The sequence below is a fragment of the Pseudophryne corroboree genome, chromosome 1 (genome assembly GCF_028390025.1).
Source record: "Pseudophryne corroboree isolate aPseCor3 chromosome 1, aPseCor3.hap2, whole genome shotgun sequence".
NCBI lineage: Eukaryota > Metazoa > Chordata > Amphibia > Anura > Myobatrachidae > Pseudophryne > Pseudophryne corroboree.
Window position 1 is genome coordinate 469253646 of NC_086444.1, and position 20299 is coordinate 469273944.

Consider the following 20299-nt stretch of genomic DNA (forward strand, 5'->3'; position numbering starts at 1 on the left):
AGGGATGGGAGAAAGCTAGTTACTGATGGTCTGGTGTGATGTGATGTCCTGACGTATGGAGTCAATATTGGATGTGAAGTAAGTGGCAAAGTCAAGAGCAGAGAGTGAGGAAGGGAGACGAGGTGGAGGTGGGCAGAGGAGTGAGTTGAGAGTGGCAAAGAGGCGCCAGGGGGTTGGAAGACTGGGAGGAGAGGAGGTTCTTGAAGTATGACTGTTTAACAAGAGAAAGGGCAGCACTGAAGGATGAGAGCATAAGTTTGAAATGGAGGAAGTCTGCCTTAGAGCGTGATTTCCTTCAGTGTCGCTCAGCAGTACGTGAGCATTTTTGCAGATATCTGGTGCATTTGGTGTGCCAGGGTTGAGGTGTTAATTTGCGAGGGTGAATAGTGGTTGGTGGAGCAACAGAGTCAAGAGCAGAAGTAAGGGATGCATTGTATGTGGAAGTGGCTTGTTCAGGGCATGAGAGAAAGAATAGGAGAGAGAAGTGAGTCAAACAGGAAGGAAAGGAATGTGGTGTCAATAGCTTCAATGTTACGCTTAGTGATGGTAGCCTTAGGAGGTAGAGATGGGGAAACCGAGAGAGATAGGTTAAAGGAGAGCAGGTGGTGGTCAGAGAAGGGAAATGGGGAGTTGGAAAAATCAGAAATATCACAGCGGTGAGTGAAGACCAGATCCAGTGAGCTCCCATTAACATGGGAGGGTGAGGAGGTCCACTGGGAGAGACGAAGTGAAGAGGTGAGGTTAAGGAGTTTAGGGGCAGGGGATTGTGTGGGGATGTCAATAGGGATGTTGAAATCGCCTAAGATAATGGAGGGAATGTCAGAAGAGAGGAAGTGAGGAAGCCAGGAAGCAAAGTTGTCGATGAATTTGGAAGCAGTGCCAGGGGGGCAGTAAATGACAGCTACTCTAAGATGGACTGGTTGGAAGAGGCGTTTGGCATGGGCCTCAAATGTAGAGAATGTAAGGGATGGTTCTGGTAGTATGAGTTGGTAGAAGTAACCAGAAGGTAAAAGGACCCCAACACCACCCCCATGGCGACCCCCAGGTCGGGGTGTGTGTGTGAATGTGAGGCCCCCAGCAGAGAGAGCAGCAGGAGAAGTAGTGTCAGAGGGCGTAATCCAAGTTTCAGTAATGGCTAGTAGGTGTAGGGAGTCGGAAATGAAAAAAGGTCATGAGTGGGGACCAGTTTGTTACAAACAGATCTGGCATTCCAGAGGGCACAGGATAGGGGGTATGAGTTTGTGGGAGAGATGTGAATGAGATTATCAGGGTTGCTGTAGCGATGAGGTGAGATTAACTTTGAGGGCAGGGATGATGAGAGAGTAGTGATGGTACGGGTGCCTGAGCTAGGAGGGGAAACTGCTGGAGGTGGGCAGGGAGGGAGGTCAGTGTGACATCCACCTCAGTGTCAGTGAAGACAGATGCAGACTTCACTGGCTACATTGTGACTGGCAGTGACTTCCTACTGAAAGTCCTCCCTGTCAATCACAGGCACAAAAGGCAGTCCCATTGGGATGTGTATGCTCCCTCTGGGACTGCCATACTGGGCTGCGATAAGCAGAGCTGGCATCCTAGCCAATCTGACCTGGCATCTATGGGCTGCAGCCGAAGCAGTCCATAGAAGCCAGGTGTTTGCGCATGTGTAGTTGTACCGCAGCACCTGTCAGAACTATTGTGCAGATGCCGGGACCCTGGGCTGGATGTCTCCTCTCTTCTCCCTTACACAGGGGTAGCGTCAGCCCTCCTACTAACCGTAAGTAGGAGCCAACGCTGGGTAAAACAAATCATGAGTTTATTTTATATCCATTTTGAAGTCTGTGTAATGGCTGGTGTCTATCAAGCCTACATCAGGTCATTTTGGGTGTGGCTCACAGGCCAGCCCTTGACTAGAGGTTAGCCTGTGCACTCTTAGAAGAGTACATTTTAACAGAAATTAAAGCTTTAACATTAAATTAAAAGGTGTTTGAAACATATTGTGACGGGACGGTTCCGTACGAAAGCCCTCACCGCCTCGCGTCCCGCCCTTAGTCACAGAATGGAGATTTAGGTCACACGGAACCTGGACAATTAGGGGATTCCCGCTTACCGTCAGTAACCGCCTGTTACTGACTCCACCCACTGTGCAGTGGGCGTGTACTATGCTGCCACAACTAGACTCCATATAGTGGCATCTGGAACCACGGTTCTGCTCTATATGCATCGGCACGCTGTCTTACCACCCCTGTGTGGTGTTGACGAATCCTCAATCGTCGCTTGCCTTAGCAAACCATGGTAGCAGGCGGAAGGCGGAGCTTGTAGATGCTGGGTGTACCCTGGACAGCTGGAAAACAAAGCTAGGTTTGCCTAATCCAGCAGGTCACAAGATGAAGCGGTCATCTTGAGGCAGATGTTTTATTCGCCAAAATATTTTGAAAAGAACTCCACAGAGCTATACAGCAAGATGTTTACAGCAGAGTGAAACTAGTATTCTACACACAGTACCACAGGGTGGTAAGGCCTCCCTGTCTTCTCGCACAAAATATAAATAATTACAAGTTACATTTCAAAAGAGTTAAGAATTAGATAAAGCAATGTTCTTCTCTTTTTCATACATGAACAAAACCAATGGCTTTCCCAAGCACAATCTGATTCACATGTTCCTGTCTCTTTCACAAATGTAAACATAACTTGAATTACAATTGCATTCATCCTCTCACACACAGACAACGTTCTTGTCATTTTAAACATAAATCTGCACACTACATAATGCAGCTTAGGAAATCTTAATTGTTGTAACACGAGACCCACTAGTTTGCAGTCGTAAAATCTGATTTAGCAGCCACTTTTGTCTTTCACATCTCCATGCAAAACCAGTTTTGCCGATTCACACAACAGGAGATGCTAAAAGCAGTTTTCTTTCCAAACCTTAGTTTGTATCTGAAATAAAATGTTTTCCCACCAAAAGGCCTGCTAGTCGACACCTATGCCCATATGACTTGCTATGTACAAGTTGCTGAAGAACAATTGTCAAAGCCTTTTAGAAACATAATAACTTATACCTGTACTTTTCTCCAAAGCGCTTAGTCCATGCAGCTCTATAACTGTGCAGTCCATCATTCTCCAACTGCGCAGTGATATAACATATAACACATTATTAAACATGCATTTGTAGAACAAGGCACCAAGCGCCAATTCGTCCATTTAAAAATTGCGTTGGGCGCGGAAGGTTTACCCCTTACATGCCACGGCTGCCATTGTCTATGTGGCTGACGGGGTCTCTGGCCACACATATATTATAGTACAGTATAGAAGCTTGCAGAAGATGAGGTGCCATAGGGGCGGATTGGGGTTGAAAACCAACATGGGAAATTTCTGGTAGCAGCCCTATTGGGGGCTGGGTCTGTTGAGGGGGCCACAATCCCTCCTCATAGGGTCTGATTCTGAGTTGGACGCAGTTGTGGCCTTCCTTGCTTCTTTGGCTGCGACTCTAGACTAATGCCGCTACAGAGCTCTTCCCTGGTGTATGCGTCCAAATATTGAAGGACTGACGACGCCCATCAGTGTCTACAGACGCTGTAACCGTGCTTTGTGCGTCTTTAGATTATTTATATAGTGAACACATTCTATTCCGCAAAACTTTATAGAGAATATTCACATCAGTCCCTGCCCCAGTGCAGCTTACAATCTATATTCCCTACCACATGTGCACACACATTCACAGTAGGGTTAATTTTGCTGGGATCCAATTAACCTACCACCACATTTTTGAATTGTGGGAAGAAATCGCAGAACCCGGAGGAAACCCACGCAAGTACGGGCAGAATATACAAACTCCACACAGTTAGGGCCATGGTGGGAATCAAACCCATGACCTCAGTGCTGTGAGGCAGTAATGTTAACCATTACACCGTCCGTACTGCCCTGATTGGGGCTGAAAAACAGCCAAGGACATTTCTGGTAGCAGCGCTAAAGGGGGTTGGGTCTGTTGCCACCATTGGTCGCACCACTGAAACTTTCACCAGTCGTATCCTAGGTGCAGATCATCCATCTGAGTATGGCCTTCAATGTGAGCGATTCAACATCTCTATAAGTAACACATGCATACTACGTAACATCTGCATCTAATTAGCCAACCCCCTGTAACCACCTAGTAACGCCTAACACAGTTCTAATACACTACTTTGTGCATGCGTCTAAATCTGTACTGCAACTATGCATGAACACCATCGGGATATATGTGTGGTGCAACTTGGATAAAAAATAAAACATCACTACACTGTGTTCAACATCACCCCTGCATCTAACTCTGAATCAGGCCCTAGTGCTGCTTGCTTTATAAAGTAACTACAAAAGGGTCATGCATATTAACATAATGTCACTCCCCTTCAATCTGCTGATCTCGCTCATTATAAAAGCTTTCAGGAGATGCAATAAATAGAAAATAGCAAATACAAAAAACAAACAAACAGAAATGAAATATTCTGGCTGGCAATGATTAGTCGTCAGGAGCTCGCGTGACATTATGGTGACCATTACACCACACATGCTGCATGGGACTGTAGGCAGAGTCGTCAGTGGTGGCGGCCCAGTTCTGCAAAGGCTTATGGTTGGGAGCTGCTTTTCTCCGGCAGCCATTTTTAGTTGGCCTCATACAGCTTCTGCGCACTTACAGAAGCTGTCAGTTAACGCTGAACTCCGATAACAGTAGGTGGCAGGGTGACGGGCGGCCTAGTGAGGTGACAACGGGGTGGGCCAATCAGTCCCTGGGAACCATTGAAGCTTTGTAGCATAATTAAATGTTTTTATCATAATATGACCAAATGCTTCCATTTTGCTAGATACACAGGGTACAGTATGTAGTGGTGGTGAAAAGTGCTGGTAACTTTTCACATCAAGAATTATGGTTTCTAGCAGTAGTCACCAGGAAACTTATGGGTGGCAGACCCAGTGTCACAGAATTATTTAACTCTACTTCCATTTGTGGGAGATTTTCTGTTTGATTAAAAACTGGGCTCAATGGGCTTGATTCTAAGATAGAAGTAAAGAAAAAAGATCAAGTAACTGTGCACCTGTCTCACTGCAGATGGGGCAGATTGTATATTGTACATAGACATTTAGATTTGGCAGAGGCATGTCCAAACTCAAATCTAAATAGCAGTGGAAACATAAAGCTGTTAAGCATTTATGGGCTACATGCAAAAGCCTGCAAAAGTGTATTCCGGTGCACAGTTGCTTGCTCTTTTTTGCTTCACTCCCAATATCTCTTTTCTAGGCCACCCTCTGAAGTTTTGTTGGTGTCAAGATTTCAAATACTGCACAATACAGGGATGCTCACCACTCTAGATAAATAGCTTTATCATTCATCAAAGGTAGAAGATAACATTTCACTCTACACCAAAAGGGAATATCTTTGTGAAATCCCAAGTGCCCTCCTACAGTGAAAACAGAGGCATCAAGTTTATGGACTGTGAGGTGGCTTCATCAAAACATTTAAGAAATGTATTTCTGCATGGAGTCTGCATTGAGTCAGTGCAGTCCATTCTCCAGGGGGAGTAGGGTAAAGTGATTTCCTAATATCAATATGTTCGCAGATGCTCTGTGTTTTGTTATAATTTGGACTGCCCAGTTCTCCAAGAATCTTCACTGAAGAGCTGGTAGATTTTAATGGCAGTTCTGAGGAGACGAGAAGTCATAGCATGGCTTTATTGGTATAACATTCTTTTCACTTAACATTTGAGCAGGTAAAACACAACCTGTGAGATACAAATTTCAAAAGGAACATGGCTGGATAATAAATACAGAAAAAAATAAGATTTTACTCACCGGTAAATCTATTTCTCGTAGTCCGTAGTGGATGCTGGGGACTCCGTAAGGACCATGGGGAATAGACGGGCTCCGCAGGAGACTGGGCACTCTAAAGAAAGCTTTAGTACTACCTGGTGTGCTCTGGCTCCTCCCTCTATGCCCCTCCTCCAGACCTCAGTTAAGGAAACTGTGCCCGGAAGAGCTGACATTACAAGGAAAGGATTTTGGAATCCAGGGTAAGATTCATACCAGCCACACCAATCACACCGTATAACTCGTGATAAACTTACCCAGTTAACAGTATGAACAACAAACAAGCATCACTCAACTGATGCCACATAACATAACCATTTAGAAAGCAATAACTATATACACGTATTGCAGAATGTCCGCACTTGGGACGGGCGCCCAGCATCCACTACGGACTACGAGAAATAGATTTACCGGTGAGTAAAATCTTATTTTCTCTAACGTTCTAGTGGATGCTGGGGACTCCGTAAGGACCATGGGGATTATACCAAAGCTCCCAAACGGGCGGGAGAGTGCGGATGACTCTGCAGCACCGAATGGGCAAACTCAAGGTCCTCCTCAGCCAGGGTATCAAACTTGTAGAACTTTGCAAATGTGTTTGAACCCGACCAAGTAGCAGCTCGGCAAAGCTGTAATGCCGAGACCCCTCGGGCAGCCGCCCAAGAAGAGCCCACCTTTCTTGTGGAATGGGCTTTCACTGATTTTGGATGTGGCAATCCAGCCGCAGAATGAGCCTGCTGAATCGTGCCACAGATCCAGCGAGCAATAGTTTGCTTTGAAGCAGGAGCACCCAGCTTGTTGGATGCATACAGGACAAACAGCGAGTCAGTCTTCCTGACTCCAGCCGTTCTGGTCACATAAATCTTCAAAGCCCGGACTACGTCAAGCAACTTGGAATCCTCCAAGTCACAAGTAGCCGCAGGCACCACAATAGGTTGGTTCAAATGAAAGGATGACACCACCTTTGGCAGAAATAGCGGACGAGTCCGCAATTCTGCCCTATCCATATGGAAAACCAGATAGGGGCTTTTACATGACAAAGCCGCCAATTCTGACACACGCCTAGCCGAAGCTAAGGCCAACAGCATGACCACTTTCCACGTGAGATACTTTAGCTCCACGGTCTTAAGTGGCTCACACCAGTGGGATTTCAGGAAACTCAACACCACGTTAAGATCCCAAGGTGCCACTGGTGGCACAAAAGGGGGCTGAATATGCAGCACTCCCTTAACAAACGTCTGAACCTCAGGCAGTGAAGCCAGTTCTTTTTGGAAGAAAATGGATAGGGACGAAATCTGGACCTTTATGGACCCTAATTTTAGGCCCATAGTCACTCCTGACTGTAGGAAGTGCAGGAATCGACCCAACTGGAATTCCTCTGTAGGGGCCTTCCTGGCCTCACACCAAGCAACATATTTTCGCCATATACGGTGATAATGCTTTGCTGTCACGTCCTTCCTAGCCTTTATCAGCGTAGGAATAACTTCATCCGGAATGCCTTTTTCCGCTAGGATCCGGCGTGCAACCGCCATGCCGTTAAACGCAGCCGCTGTAAGTCTTGGAACAGATAGGGCCCTTGGTGTAACGGGTCCTGTCTGAGAGGCAGATGCCATGGGTCCTCTGTGAGCATTTCTTGCAATTCCGGGTACCAAGTCCTTCTTGGCCAATCCGGAACAATGAGTATTGTTCTCACTCCTCTTTTTCTTACAATTCTCAGCACCTTTAGTATGAGAGGAAGAGGAGGAAACACATAAACCGACTGGAACACCCACGGTGTCACTAGTGCGTCCACAGCTATCGCCTGAGGGTCCCTTGACCTGGCGCAATACCTTTTTAGCTTTTTGTTGAGACGGGACGCCATCATGTCCACCTGTGGCAGTTCCCATCGATTTGCAATCTGCGTGAAGACTTCTTGATGAAGTCCCCACTCTCCCGGGTGGAGGTCGTGCCTGCTGAGGAAGTCTGCTTCCCAGTTGTCCACTCCCGGAATGAACACTGCTGACAGTGCTAGTACGTGATTCTCCGCCCAACGAAGAATCCTGGTGGCTTCTGCCATTGCCACCCTGCTTCTTGTGCCACCCTGGCGGTTTACACGGGCCACTGCAGTGATGTTGTCTGACTGAATCAGCACTGGTTGGTTTCGAAGCAGAGGCTCCGCTTGACTCAGGGCGTTGTATATGGCCCTTAGTTCCAGGAAATTGATGTGCAGACAAGTCTCCTGACTTGACCACAGCTCCTGGAAGTTTCTTCCTTGAGTGACTGCCTCCCATCCTCGGAGGCTTGCATCCGTGGTCACCAGGACCCAGTCCTGTATGCCGAACCTGCGGCCCTCGAGGAGGTGAGCACTTTGCAGCCACCACAGAAGAGACACCCTGGCCCTGGGGGACAGGGTGATCAGCCGATGCATCTGAAGATGCGATCCGGACCACTTGTCCAACAGATCCCACTGAAAGATCCTCGCATGGAACCTGCCGAAGGGAATGGCTTCGTATGACGCCACCATCTTTCCCAGGACTCGTGTGCAGTGATGCACCGATACCTGTTTTGGTTTTAGGAGGCCTCTGACCAGAGTCACAAGCTCCTGTGCCTTCTCCTCCGGGAGAAACACCTTTTTCTGGTTTGTGTCCAGAATCATGCCCAGGAAGGGCAGACGTGTCGTAGGAATCAGCTGCGACTTTGGAATATTCAGAATCCAGCCGTGCTGTTGCAACACTTCCTGAGAGAGTGCTACGCTGATCAGCAACCGCTCCCTGGACCTCGCCTTTATGAGGAGATCGTCCAAGTATGGGATAATTGTAACCCCTTGCTTCCGAAGGAGCACCATCATTTCCGCCATCACCTTGGTAAATATTCTCGGTGCCGTGGACAGGCCAAACGGCAACGTCTGGAATTGGTAATGACAGTCCTGTACCACAAACCTGAGGTACTCCTGATGAGGTGGATATATGGGGACATGCAAGTACGCATCCTTGATGTCCAGAGACACCATAAAATCCCCTTCCTCCAGGCTTGCAATGACCGCCCTGAGCGATTCCATCTCGAACTTGAATTTCTTCAGATAAATATTCAGGGATTTTAAATTCAAAATGGGTCTGACCGAACCGTCCGGTTTCGGTACCACAAACATGGTGGAATAGTAACCCCCTCCCTGTTAAAGGAGAGGAACCTTCACTATCACCTGCTGGAGATATAGCTTGTTAATTGCTGCCAACACTACCTCCCTTTCCTTGGGGGAAGCTGGTAAGGCCGATTTTAGGTAACGGTGAGGGGGCGTCACCTCGAATTCCAGCTTGTATCCCTGAGACACAATTTGTATAGCCCAAGGATCCACCCGTGAGCGAACCCACTGGTGGCTGAAATCTCGGAGACGCGCCCCCACCGCTCCTGGCTTCGCCTGTGGAGCCCCAGCGTCATGCGGTGGATTTAGTGGAAGCCGGGGAGGACTTTTGTTCCTGGGAACTAGCTGCATGGTGCAGCTTTTTTCCTCTACACCTGCCTCTGGCAAGAAAGGATGCACCTCTGACTTTCTTGCCTTTCTGTGAACGAAAGGACTGTATTTGGTAATACGGTGCTTTCTTTGGCTGTGAGGGAATATATGGCAAGAAATTTGACTTCCCAGCCATAGCCGTGGAAACTAGGTCCGAGAGACTGTCCCCAAACAATTCCTCACCCTTATAAGGCAACAGCTCCATGTGGTTTTTTTTTAGAGTCGGCATCACCTGTCCATTGCCGAGTCCATAAGACCCTTCTGGCAGAAATCGACATTGCGTTTATTCTAGAGCCCAGCAAGCAAATGTCTCTCTGGGCATCCCGCATATATTGGACAGCGTCTTTGATATGTCCTAGGGTCAGTAAAATAGTCTCCCTGTCCAGGGTATCTAACTCCTCAGACAGAGTATCTGTCCATGCTGCTACAGCACTACACATCCAGGCCGCAGCAATTGCTGGCCTCAGAAGAGTACCAGAATGTGTATAAACAGACTTCAGGATACCTTCCTGCTTCCTATCCGCAGGATCCTTTAGGGCGGCCGTATCCTGTGACGGCAGGGCCACCTTCTTAGATAAGCGCGTCAACGCTTTGTCTACCCTAGGGGAGGATTCCCAGCGTAACCTATCCGTTGGCGGGAAAGGATACGCCATAAGTAATCTTTTGGAAATCAGTACTTTCCTATCAGGGGAATCCCACGCTTTTTTACAGAACTCATTTAATTCATGTGAAGGGGGAAAAGTCACTTCTTGCTTTTTCTCCCCAAACATATAAACCCTCTTGTCAGGGACAGGGTTTTCCTCCGATATGTGCAATACATCCTTCATTGCTATAATCATGTATCGGATGGCTTTAGTCATTTTAGGCTGCAACTTTGCCTCATCGTCATCGACACTGGAGTCAGAATCCGTGTCGACATCTGTGTCAACCAACTGGGATAGTGGGCGCTTTTGAGACCCTGACGGCCTCTGAGCTGTAGAATCGGACACGGGTTGAGACCCAGACTGATTATCCAACATTTTATGCAAGGAGCTTACGTTATCATTTAACACCTTCCACATATCCATCCAATCAGGTGTCGGCGCCGTCGGCGGCGACACCACATTCACTTGCACTTGTTCTGCCTCCACGTAACCGTCCTCGTCAAACATGTCGACACAAACGTACCGACACACCGCACACACACAGGGAATGCTCTAATTGAGGACAGGACCCCACAAGGCCTTTTGGGGAGACAGAGAGAGAGTATGCCAGCACACACCCCAGCGCTATATAACCCAGGGATTACACAGTAACTTAGTGTTTACCCAGTAGCTGCGGTTTATAATAATTTGCGCCTAAATTTATGTGCCCCCTCTCTTTTTACCCTTTGTCTACCTTGATACTGCAGGGGAGAGCCTGGGGAGCTTCCTCTCAGCGGAGCTGTGAAGAGAAAATGGCGCTGGTTAGTGCTGAGGAAGAAGGCCCCGCCCCCTCAGCGGCGGGCTTCTGTCCCGGGTCTGTGTAATAAAATGGCGGGGGCTCGTACATATATACAGTGCCCAGCTGTATATGTGTGTCTTTTTGCCAAGAGGTATCCTAATTGCTGCCCAGGGCGCCCCCCCCTGCGCCCTGCACCCTACAGTGACCGGAGTGTGTGGGTAGTGTGGGCGCAATGGCGCACAGCTGCAGTGCTGTGCGCAACCTCATGTGAAGACAGGAGTCTTCTGCCACCGATTTCGATGTCTTTTTGCTTCTGCCGGCTTCTGACTTCTGGCTCTGCGAGGGGGACGGCGGCGCGGCACCGGGAACGGACGACCAAGGTTAAGATCCTGTGTTCGAACCCTCTGGAGCGAATGGTGTCCAGTAGCCCAAGAAGCGCAACCTAGCCGCAGTTAGTAGGTTTGCTTCTCTCCCCTCAGTCCCACGTAGCAGAGAGTCTGTTGCCAGCAGAAGCTCTCTGAAAATAAAAAAAACCCTCTGAAAATAAAAAAACCTAACTAAAATACTTTCTTATTAGCAAGCTCAGGAGAGCTCACTAAAAGCACCCAGCTCTGGCCGGGCACAGATTCTAACGGAGGTCTGGAGGAGGGGCATAGAGGGAGGAGCCAGTGCACACCAGGTAGTACTAAATCTTTCTTTAGAGTGCCCAGTCTCCTGCAGAGCCCATCTATTCCCCATGGTCCTTACGGAGTCCCCAGCATCCACTAGGACGTTAGAGAAAAAGCCATTTGGTGTTTTCTCAACAGCTAGTCACAGGAACTCCATAACAAAGGGAGTTGACATTTCATGGAACTTTCAACCGTTTCTGTCCAGAATGAAAGAATTCTGCAAACAGGAATTCCAGTAGAATATGTAGGAACCAATCAAGGACAATCTCCACCCAAACATACTTTAAAAAGACAGGTAAATGTTGTCACTGTTCAGGTTTACAAGGGGAATGAGTGTGAGGTAAGTAAATTATCTTATAGATGTGATATCTACAATCCAATAAACAGTTTAAATAAAATAATTTTCGTTACCTTGAAATACTTCATGGAAGACTGATATCCCCACTTGTGTTGTCTAATTATGTTTTACATGACAGCTTTTGATGATTCTCAAGACACCAAGGGCGGGATGTAATGCAGTCAGAGATCGCCGGAGGTGCAGGATACCAGCCAAACTCGAATGCATTTTAAAAGTGGCAATCACTTACAAGGCATGGTTTTACCTTGTAAGTGACCGCTCCTTTAAAAAAATATGTCAGAGTTCGGCTGGCATCCAGCACGGCTGCTGAACTCGGGAAGCATTACATCCCGCCCTAAATGTAAGAAGTCACTATATACCTCCTGGAAGTGTTTCTTTTTCTGACCTCTACTCTACTTCAGACTAGGGAGCTAACTCATACGTTATGGCTGTTTCAGAGTATTTCAAGTAAATTATTTGATAACAACAACTATACAGTAGTTAGTAATTAATTGAGAACTACAATCTTGAAGCAAGAAAACTTGAGCATGTTGGCAAACACATAACAGCCCTGGTGATACAGTAACTACAGGAAAATTGTTGGATAACCAATACAGAAAAAAAAAAAAAAAAAAACATAAAAAAAAAAAAAAGACTATCTGGTGATTTCTCAACAGCTTTGGCCTGAAGCTGCAAGACGGTATAAACAAAACTGATAATACTTGCTAAATTCTGTGTAGCAAAAACTGAATTGTGTTCAATTGTCCAACAGTGTGTTGGAATAGATTGGCTAATGAAACAGTGATGCATGAAAGATTCTTCTATACTACATGAAAATATTTACTAAAATGAAACTGGGCCAGATGGATGAACGCTTTATATGCACTAGATATTCTCTCAAATTCACAAGCTACTGAGCGCACCAAAACAATATTTTATAATTAATACTATTTGTTATAAAAACTGGTTTGAATCTCTATGTCAGTATGCGATATTAGTCATTAAAAGAAAGAAAACAAAAATGTGATTTAAAGGAAAAAAAGTACACACTTTGTTGAGTAGTAAACAATATATTAGAACTCATGGACTAAACATAGTTTACGGATTGCTCAGCTAACAATAAGTTAGAACTTACTGAATAAATACTCAAATAGAAACTAAATTCCCTGGTTTCTCTGCATGTTTGTTTTCTTCTCTCATTGCACTTAACTTTTCTGCCACTTGCGGTCTTTGAGCCACTCTTTGATTCACTCCTCCTGTCCAAGTATGGTCATCAAAATATTGATATTTATGGTCCCATCTCTGTTTAATATCTATTTGATACAGCCAGTGTAATATATTGCCCAGATTGATAATTGCCCTGTTTCCAGTGCTTGCACTGTTAGCAGAGTGTATAGTTATGCTCTGTGAACAAGAGGGTCATGCATAATAGCAATCTGACCAAGAAATAAAGATTTATTCCCGCTTAACAATATCCATGGTGTATCAAGTCACAAATAGAGATCCCATATTGATCCGAGTGTAAGTCTATCCCTACTCCTCTCCTTCTGTCTCTGGTCAGCGGCTCAAGACAGGCATCTGTGACTGACTGGCTGGCTGAGAGGGAGTGGTGGGAGGCTTACTCCAGCCAGCTGATTATTGGGGCACAATGCACCATGCAAATTAAACCCTCAACTGCTCCTCTGAAGTATACAGTGCCTTGCTAAAATATTCACCCCCTTGGCTTTTTACATATTGTGTTACATTACAATCTGTAATTGCATTTTTTTTTAAATCTGTATTTTATGTGATGGATATGCACAAAATAGTCTAAGTTGGTGAAGTGAAATGAGAAAAATGTATATAAAAAATACTTTTTATAAATAAAAATCTGAAAATTGGCATGTGCATACGTATTCACCTACTTTGCTATGAAGCCCCTCAAAAGTTCTGGTGCAACCAATTACCTTCAGAAGTCACATAATTGGTGAAATGAAGTCCCCCTGTGTGCAAGTGTCACATGATCTGTCAGTATAAACACACCTTTTCTGAAAGGCCCCAGAGGCTGCAACACCACTAAGTAAGAGGAATCACACGATGAAGACCAAGGAGCGCTTCAAACAAGTCAGATACAAAGTTGTTGAGAAGTACAAGTCATGGTTGGGTTATAAAAAAATAAGATTTTACTTACCGATAAATCTATTTCTCGTAGTCCGTAGTGGATGCTGGGACTCCGTCAGGACCATGGGGATTAACGGCTCCGCAGGAGACAGGGCACAAAAATAAAAGCTTTAGGACTAGGTGGTGTGCACTGGCTCCTCCCCCCATGACCCTCCTCCAAGCCTCAGTTAGGATACTGTGCCCGGACGAGCGTACACAATAAGGAAGGATTTTGAATCCCGGGTAAGACTCATACCAGCCACACCAATCACACCGTACAACCTGTGATCTGAACCCAGTTAACAGTATGATAAACGTAGGAGCCTCTGAACAGACGGCTCACAACAATAACAACCCGATTTTTTTGTAACAATAACTATGTACAAGTATTGCAGACAATCCGCACTTGGGATGGGCGCCCAGCATCCACTACGGACTACGAGAAATAGATTTATCGGTAAGTAAAATCTTATTTTCTCTGACGTCCTAGTGGATGCTGGGACTCCGTCAGGACCATGGGGATTATACCAAAGCTCCCAAACGGGCGGGAGAGTGCGGATGACTCTGCAGCACCGAATGAGAGAACTCCAGGTCCTCTTTAGCCAGGGTATCAAATTTGTAGAATTTTACAAACGTGTTCTCCCCCGACCACGTAGCTGCTCGGCAGAGTTGTAATGCCGAGACCCCTCGGGCAGCCGCCCAAGATGAGCCCACCTTCCTTGTGGAATGGGCCTTGATAGATTTAGGCTGTGGCAGGCCTGCCACAGAATGTGCAAGTTGAATTGTGCTACAAATCCAACGAGCAATCGTCTGCTTAGAAGCAGGAGCACCCAGCTTGTTGGGTGCATACAGTATAAACAGCGAGTCAGATTTTCTGACTCCAGCCGTCCTTGAAATATATATTTTCAATGCCCTGACAACGTCCAGCAACTTGGAATCCTCCAAATCGCTAGTAGCCCGCAGGCACCACAATAGGCTGGTTCAGGTGAAACGCTGAAACCACCTTAGGCAGAAACTGAGGACGCGTCCGCAGTTCTGCCCTGTCCGAATGGAAAATCAGATATGGGCTTTTATACGATAAAGCCGCCAATTCTGACACTCTCCTGGCTGAAGCCAGGGCCAGTAGCATGGTTACTTTCCATGTAAGATATTTCAAATCCACCGATTTGAGTGGCTCAAACCAATGGGATTTGAGAAAATCCAAAACTACATTAAGATCCCACGGAGCCACTGGGGGCACAACCGGGGCTGTATATGTAGTACTCCTTTTACAAAAGTCTGGACTTCAGGAACTGAAGCCAATTCTTTCTGGAAGAAAATCGACAGGGACAAAATTTGAACCTTAATGGACCCTAATTTGAGGCCCATAGACAATCCTGTTTGCAGGAAATGTAGGAATCGACCCAGTTGAAATTCCTCCGTCGGGGCCTTCCTGGCCTCACACCACGCAACATATTTTCTCCAAATGCGGTGATAATGTTGTGCAGTCACCTCCTTCCTGGCTTTTACCAGGGTAGGGATGACCTCTTCCGGAATGCCTTTTTCCCTTAGAATTCGGCGTTCAACCGCCATGCCGTCAAACGCAGCCGCGGTAAGTCTTGGAATAGACACGGTCCCTGCTGAAGCAGGTCCCGTCTTAGAGGTAGAGGCCACGGATCTTCCGTGAGCATCTCCTGAAGTTCCGGGTACCAAGTTCTTCTTGGCCAATCCGGAGCCACGAGTATCGTTCTTAATCCCCTTTGCCGTATAATTCTCAGTACTTTTGGTATGAGAGGCAGAGGAGGAAACACATACACTGACTGGAACACCCACGGTGTTACCAGAGCGTCCACAGCTATTGCCCGAGGGTCTCTTGACCTGGCGCAATACCTGTCCAGTTTTTTGTTGAGGCGGGACGCCATCATATCCACCTTTGGTTTTTCCCAACGGTTCACAATCATGTGGAAGACTTCTGGATGAAGTCCCCACTCTCCCGGGTGTAGATCGTGTCTGCTGAGTAAGTCCGCTTCCCAGTTGTCCACTCCCGGAATGAACACTGCTGACAGTGCTATCACATGATCTTCCGCCCAGCGAAGAATCCTTGCAGCTTCTGCCATTACCCTCCTGCTTCTTGTGCCGCCCTGTCTGTTTACGTGGGCGACTGCCGTGATGTTGTCCGACTGGATCAACACCGGCTGACCCTGAAGCAGGGGTTTTGCCAGGCTTAGAGCATTGTAAATCGCTCTTAGCTCCAGTATATTTATGTGAAGAGACATCTCCAGGCTTGACCACACTCCCTGGAAGTTTCTTCCCTGTGTGACCGCTCCCCAGCCTCTCAGACTGGCATCCGTGGTCACCAGGACCCAGTCCTGTATGCCGAATCTGCGGCCCTCTAACAGATGAGCACTCTGCAACCACCACAGAAGAGACACCCTTGTCCGTGGAGACAAAGTTATCCGCTGATGCATCTGCAGATGCGATCCGGACCATTTGTCCAGCAGATCCCACTGAAAAGTTCGTGCGTGGAATCTGCCGAATGGAATCGCTTCGTAAGAAGCCACCATTTTTCCCAGGACGCTTGTGCATTGATGCACAGACACTTTTCCTGGTTTTAGGAGGTTCCTGACAAGTTCGGATAACTCCCTGGCTTTCTCCTCCGGAAGAAACACCTTTTTCTGAACCGTGTCCAGAATCATTCCCAGGAACAGCAGACGTGTCGTCGGGGTCAATTGAGATTTTGGAAAATTCAGAATCCACCCGTGCTGTTGCAGCACTACTTGGGTTAGTGCTACTACGTCCTCCAGCTGTTCTCCGGACCTTGCCCTTATCAGGAGATCGTCCAAGTAAGGGATAATTAATACGCCTTTTCTTCGCAGAAGAAACATCATTTCGGCCATTACCTTGGTAAAGACCCGAGGTGCCGTGGACAATCCAAACGGCAGCGTCTGAAACTGATGATGACAGTTTTGCACCACGAACCTGAGGTACCCTTGATGTGAAGGGCAAATTGGGACATGCAGGTAAGCATCCTTGATGTCCAGGGACACCATAAAGTCCCCTTCTTCCAGATTCGCTATCACTGCTCTGAGTGACTCCATCTTGAACTTGAATTTTTGTATGTACAGGTTCAAAGATTTCAGATTTAGAATAGGTCTTACCGAGCCGTCCGGCTTCGGTACCACAAATAGTGTGGAATAATACCCCTTTCCCTGTTGTAGGAGGGGTACCTTGACTATCACCTGCTGAGAATACAGCTTGTGAATGGCTTCCAATACCGTCGCCCTGTCTGAGGGAGACGTTGGCAGAACAGACTTTAGGAACCGGCGAGGGGGGAGACTTCTCGAATTCCAACCTGTAACCCTGAGATACTACCTGCAGGATCCAGGGGTCCACCTGTGAGTGAGCCCACTGTGCGCTGAAATTCTTGAGTCGACCCCCCACCGCCCCTGAGTCCGCTTGTAAAGCCCCAACGTCATGCTGAGGGCTTTGCAGAAGCCGGGGAGGGCTTTTGCTCCTGGGAGGGAGCTGCTTGGTGCACTCTCTTACCCTTTCCTTTGCCTCGGGGCAGATATGACTGTCCTTTTGCCCGCTTGTTCTTATAGGAACGAAAGGACTGCGGCTGAAAAGACGGTGTCTTTTTCTGTTGGGAGGGGACCTGAGGTAAAAAGGTGGATTTCCCGGCTGTTGCCGTGGCCACCAAATCCGATAGACCGACCCCAAATAATTCCTCCCCTTTATACGGCAATACTTCCATATGCCGTTTGGAATCCGCATCACCTGACCACTGTCGCGTCCATAAACTTCTTCTGGCAGATATGGACATCGCACTTACTCTCGATGCCAGAGTGCAAATATCCCTCTGAGCATCTCGCATATAAAGAAAAGCATCCTTTAATTGCTCTATAGTCAATAAAATACTGTCCCTATCCAGGGTATCAATATTTTCAGTCAGGGAATCCGACCAAACCACCCCAGCACTGCACATCCATGCTGAGGCGATGGCTGGTCGCAGTATAACACCAGTATGAGTGTATATACTTTTCAGGGTAGTTTCCAGCCTCCTATCAGCTGGATCCTTGAGGGCGGCCGTTTCAGGAGACGGTAACGCCACTTGTTTTGATAAGCGTGTGAGTGCCTTATCCACCCTAGGGGGTGTTTCCCAGCGCGCCCTAACCTCTGGCGGGAAAGGATATAATGCCAATAACTTCTTTGAAATTAGCAGTTTTCTATCGGGGTTAACCCACGCTTCATCACACACTTCATTCAATTCCTCTGATTCAGGAAAAACTACAGGTAGTTTTTTCAGACCCCACATAATACCCCTTTTTGTGGTACTTGCAGTATCAGAGATATGCAAAGCCTCCTTCATTGCCGTGATCATATAACGTGTGGCCCTACTGGAAAATACGTTTGTTTCTTCACCGTCGACACTAGATTCGGTGTCCGTGTCTGGGTCTGTGTCGACCGACTGAGGTAAAGGGAGTTTTACAGCCCCTGACGGTGTCTGCGACGCCTGGACAGGTACTAACTGGTTTGCCGGCCGTCTCATGTCGTCAACTGATTTTTGTAACATGCTGACATTATCACGTAATTCCATAAACAAAGCCATCCATTCCGGTGTCGACTCCCTGGGGGTGACATCACCATTACCGGCAATTGCTCCGCCTCCACACCAACATCGTCCTCATACATGTCGACACACACGTACCGACACACAGCAGACACACAGGGAATGCTCTTATCGAAGACAGGACCCCACTAGCCCTTTGGGGAGACAGAGGGAGAGTTTGCCAGCACACACCCAAGCGCTATAAATATATAGGAACAACCCTACAGAAGTGTTGTTTCCTTTATAGCAGCTTAATATATCAATATCGCCAAAAAAGTGCCCCCCCTCTCTGTTTTTTTACCCTGTTTCTGTAGTGCAGTGCAGGGGAGAGTCCTGGGAGCCTTCCTCGCAGCGGAGCTGTGCAGGAAAATGGCGCTGTGTGCTGAGGAGATAGGCCCCGCCCCCTATTTCGGCGGGCTCTTCTCCCGGTGTTTGTGAGACCTGGCAGGGGTTAAATACATCCATATAGCCCCAGGGGCTATATGTGATGTATTTTTAGCTAGAACAAGGTATTATCATTGCTGCCCAGGGCGCCCCCCCCCCAGCGCCCTGCACCCTCAGTGACCGCTGGTGTGAAGTGTGCTGACAACAATGGCGCACAGCTGCAGTGCTGTGCGCTACCTCATGAAGACTGAAAAGTCTTCTGCCGCCGGTTTCTGGACCTCTTCACTTTTCGGCATCTGCAAGGGGGTCGGCGGCGCGGCTCCGGGACCGGACTCCATGGCTGGGCCTGTGTTCGATCCCTCTGGAGCTAATGGTGTCCAGTAGCCTAAGAAGCCAATCCATCCTGCACGCAGGTGAGTGCACTTCTTCTCCCCTAAGTCCCTCGTTGCAGTGAGCCTGTTGCCAGCAGGACTCACTGAAAATAAAAAACCTAATAACTTTTTCTAAGCAGCTCTTTAGGAGAGCCACCTAGATTGCACCCTGCTCGGACGGGCACAAAAACCTAACTGAGGCTTGGAGGAGGGTCATGGGGGGAGGAGCCAGTGCACACCACCTAGTCCTAAAGCTTTTATTTTTGTGCCCTGTCTCCTGCGGAGCCGTTAATCCCCATGGTCCTGAAGGAGTCCCAGCATCCACTAGGACGTCAGAGAAAATATCCAAATATTTGATGATCCCCGGACCACCATCAAATCCATCATCCTCAAATGGAAAGAACATGGTACCACAACAAACCTGCCAAGAGAGGGCCGGCCACCAAAGCTCACAGACCAGGCAAGGAGGTCATTAATCAGAGAGGCAGAACAGAGACCAAAGGTAACCCTGAAGGAGCTGCAGAGTTCCACAGCAGAGACTGGTGTATCTGCGCATGTGACCATAATAAGCCGTACACTCCATAGAACTGGGCTTTATGGAAGAGTGGCCAGAAAAAAGCCATTACTTAGTGTTCAAAATAAGAAGGCACGTTTTGCGTTTGCAAAAAGGCATGTGGACAACTCCCCAAATGTATGGAGGAAGGTGCTCTGGTCAGATAAGACTAAAATGTTACTTTTCGGCCACCAAGGAAAACGCTATGTCTGGCGCAAACCCAACACATCCCATCACCCCAAGGACACCATCCCCACAGTGAAACATGGTGGTGGCAGCATCACGCTGTGGGGATGTTTTTCAGCAGCTGTTTCAAGTCGAGGGAAAGATGGATGGTGCTAAATACAGGGATATTCTTGAGCAAAACCTGTTTCAGTCTGCCTGTGATTTGAGACTGGGACGGTGGTTCACCTTCCAGCAGGACAATGACCCAAAGCATACTGCTAAAGCAACACATTCGAGTGGTTTAAGGGGAAACACTTCAATCTGTTGGAATGGCCCAGTCAAAGCCCAGATCTCAATCCAATTGAGAATCG

General features: G+C 47.4%; 1 protein-coding gene across 2 annotated transcripts in view; it reads right to left on the reverse strand.

The window, feature by feature from the left end:
* Positions 1 to 20299, reverse strand: part of LOC134893764 (spindle assembly abnormal protein 6 homolog) — a 331182-nt gene that overhangs the window by 78599 nt on the left and 232284 nt on the right. The gene's annotated exons all lie outside the window — the stretch shown is intronic.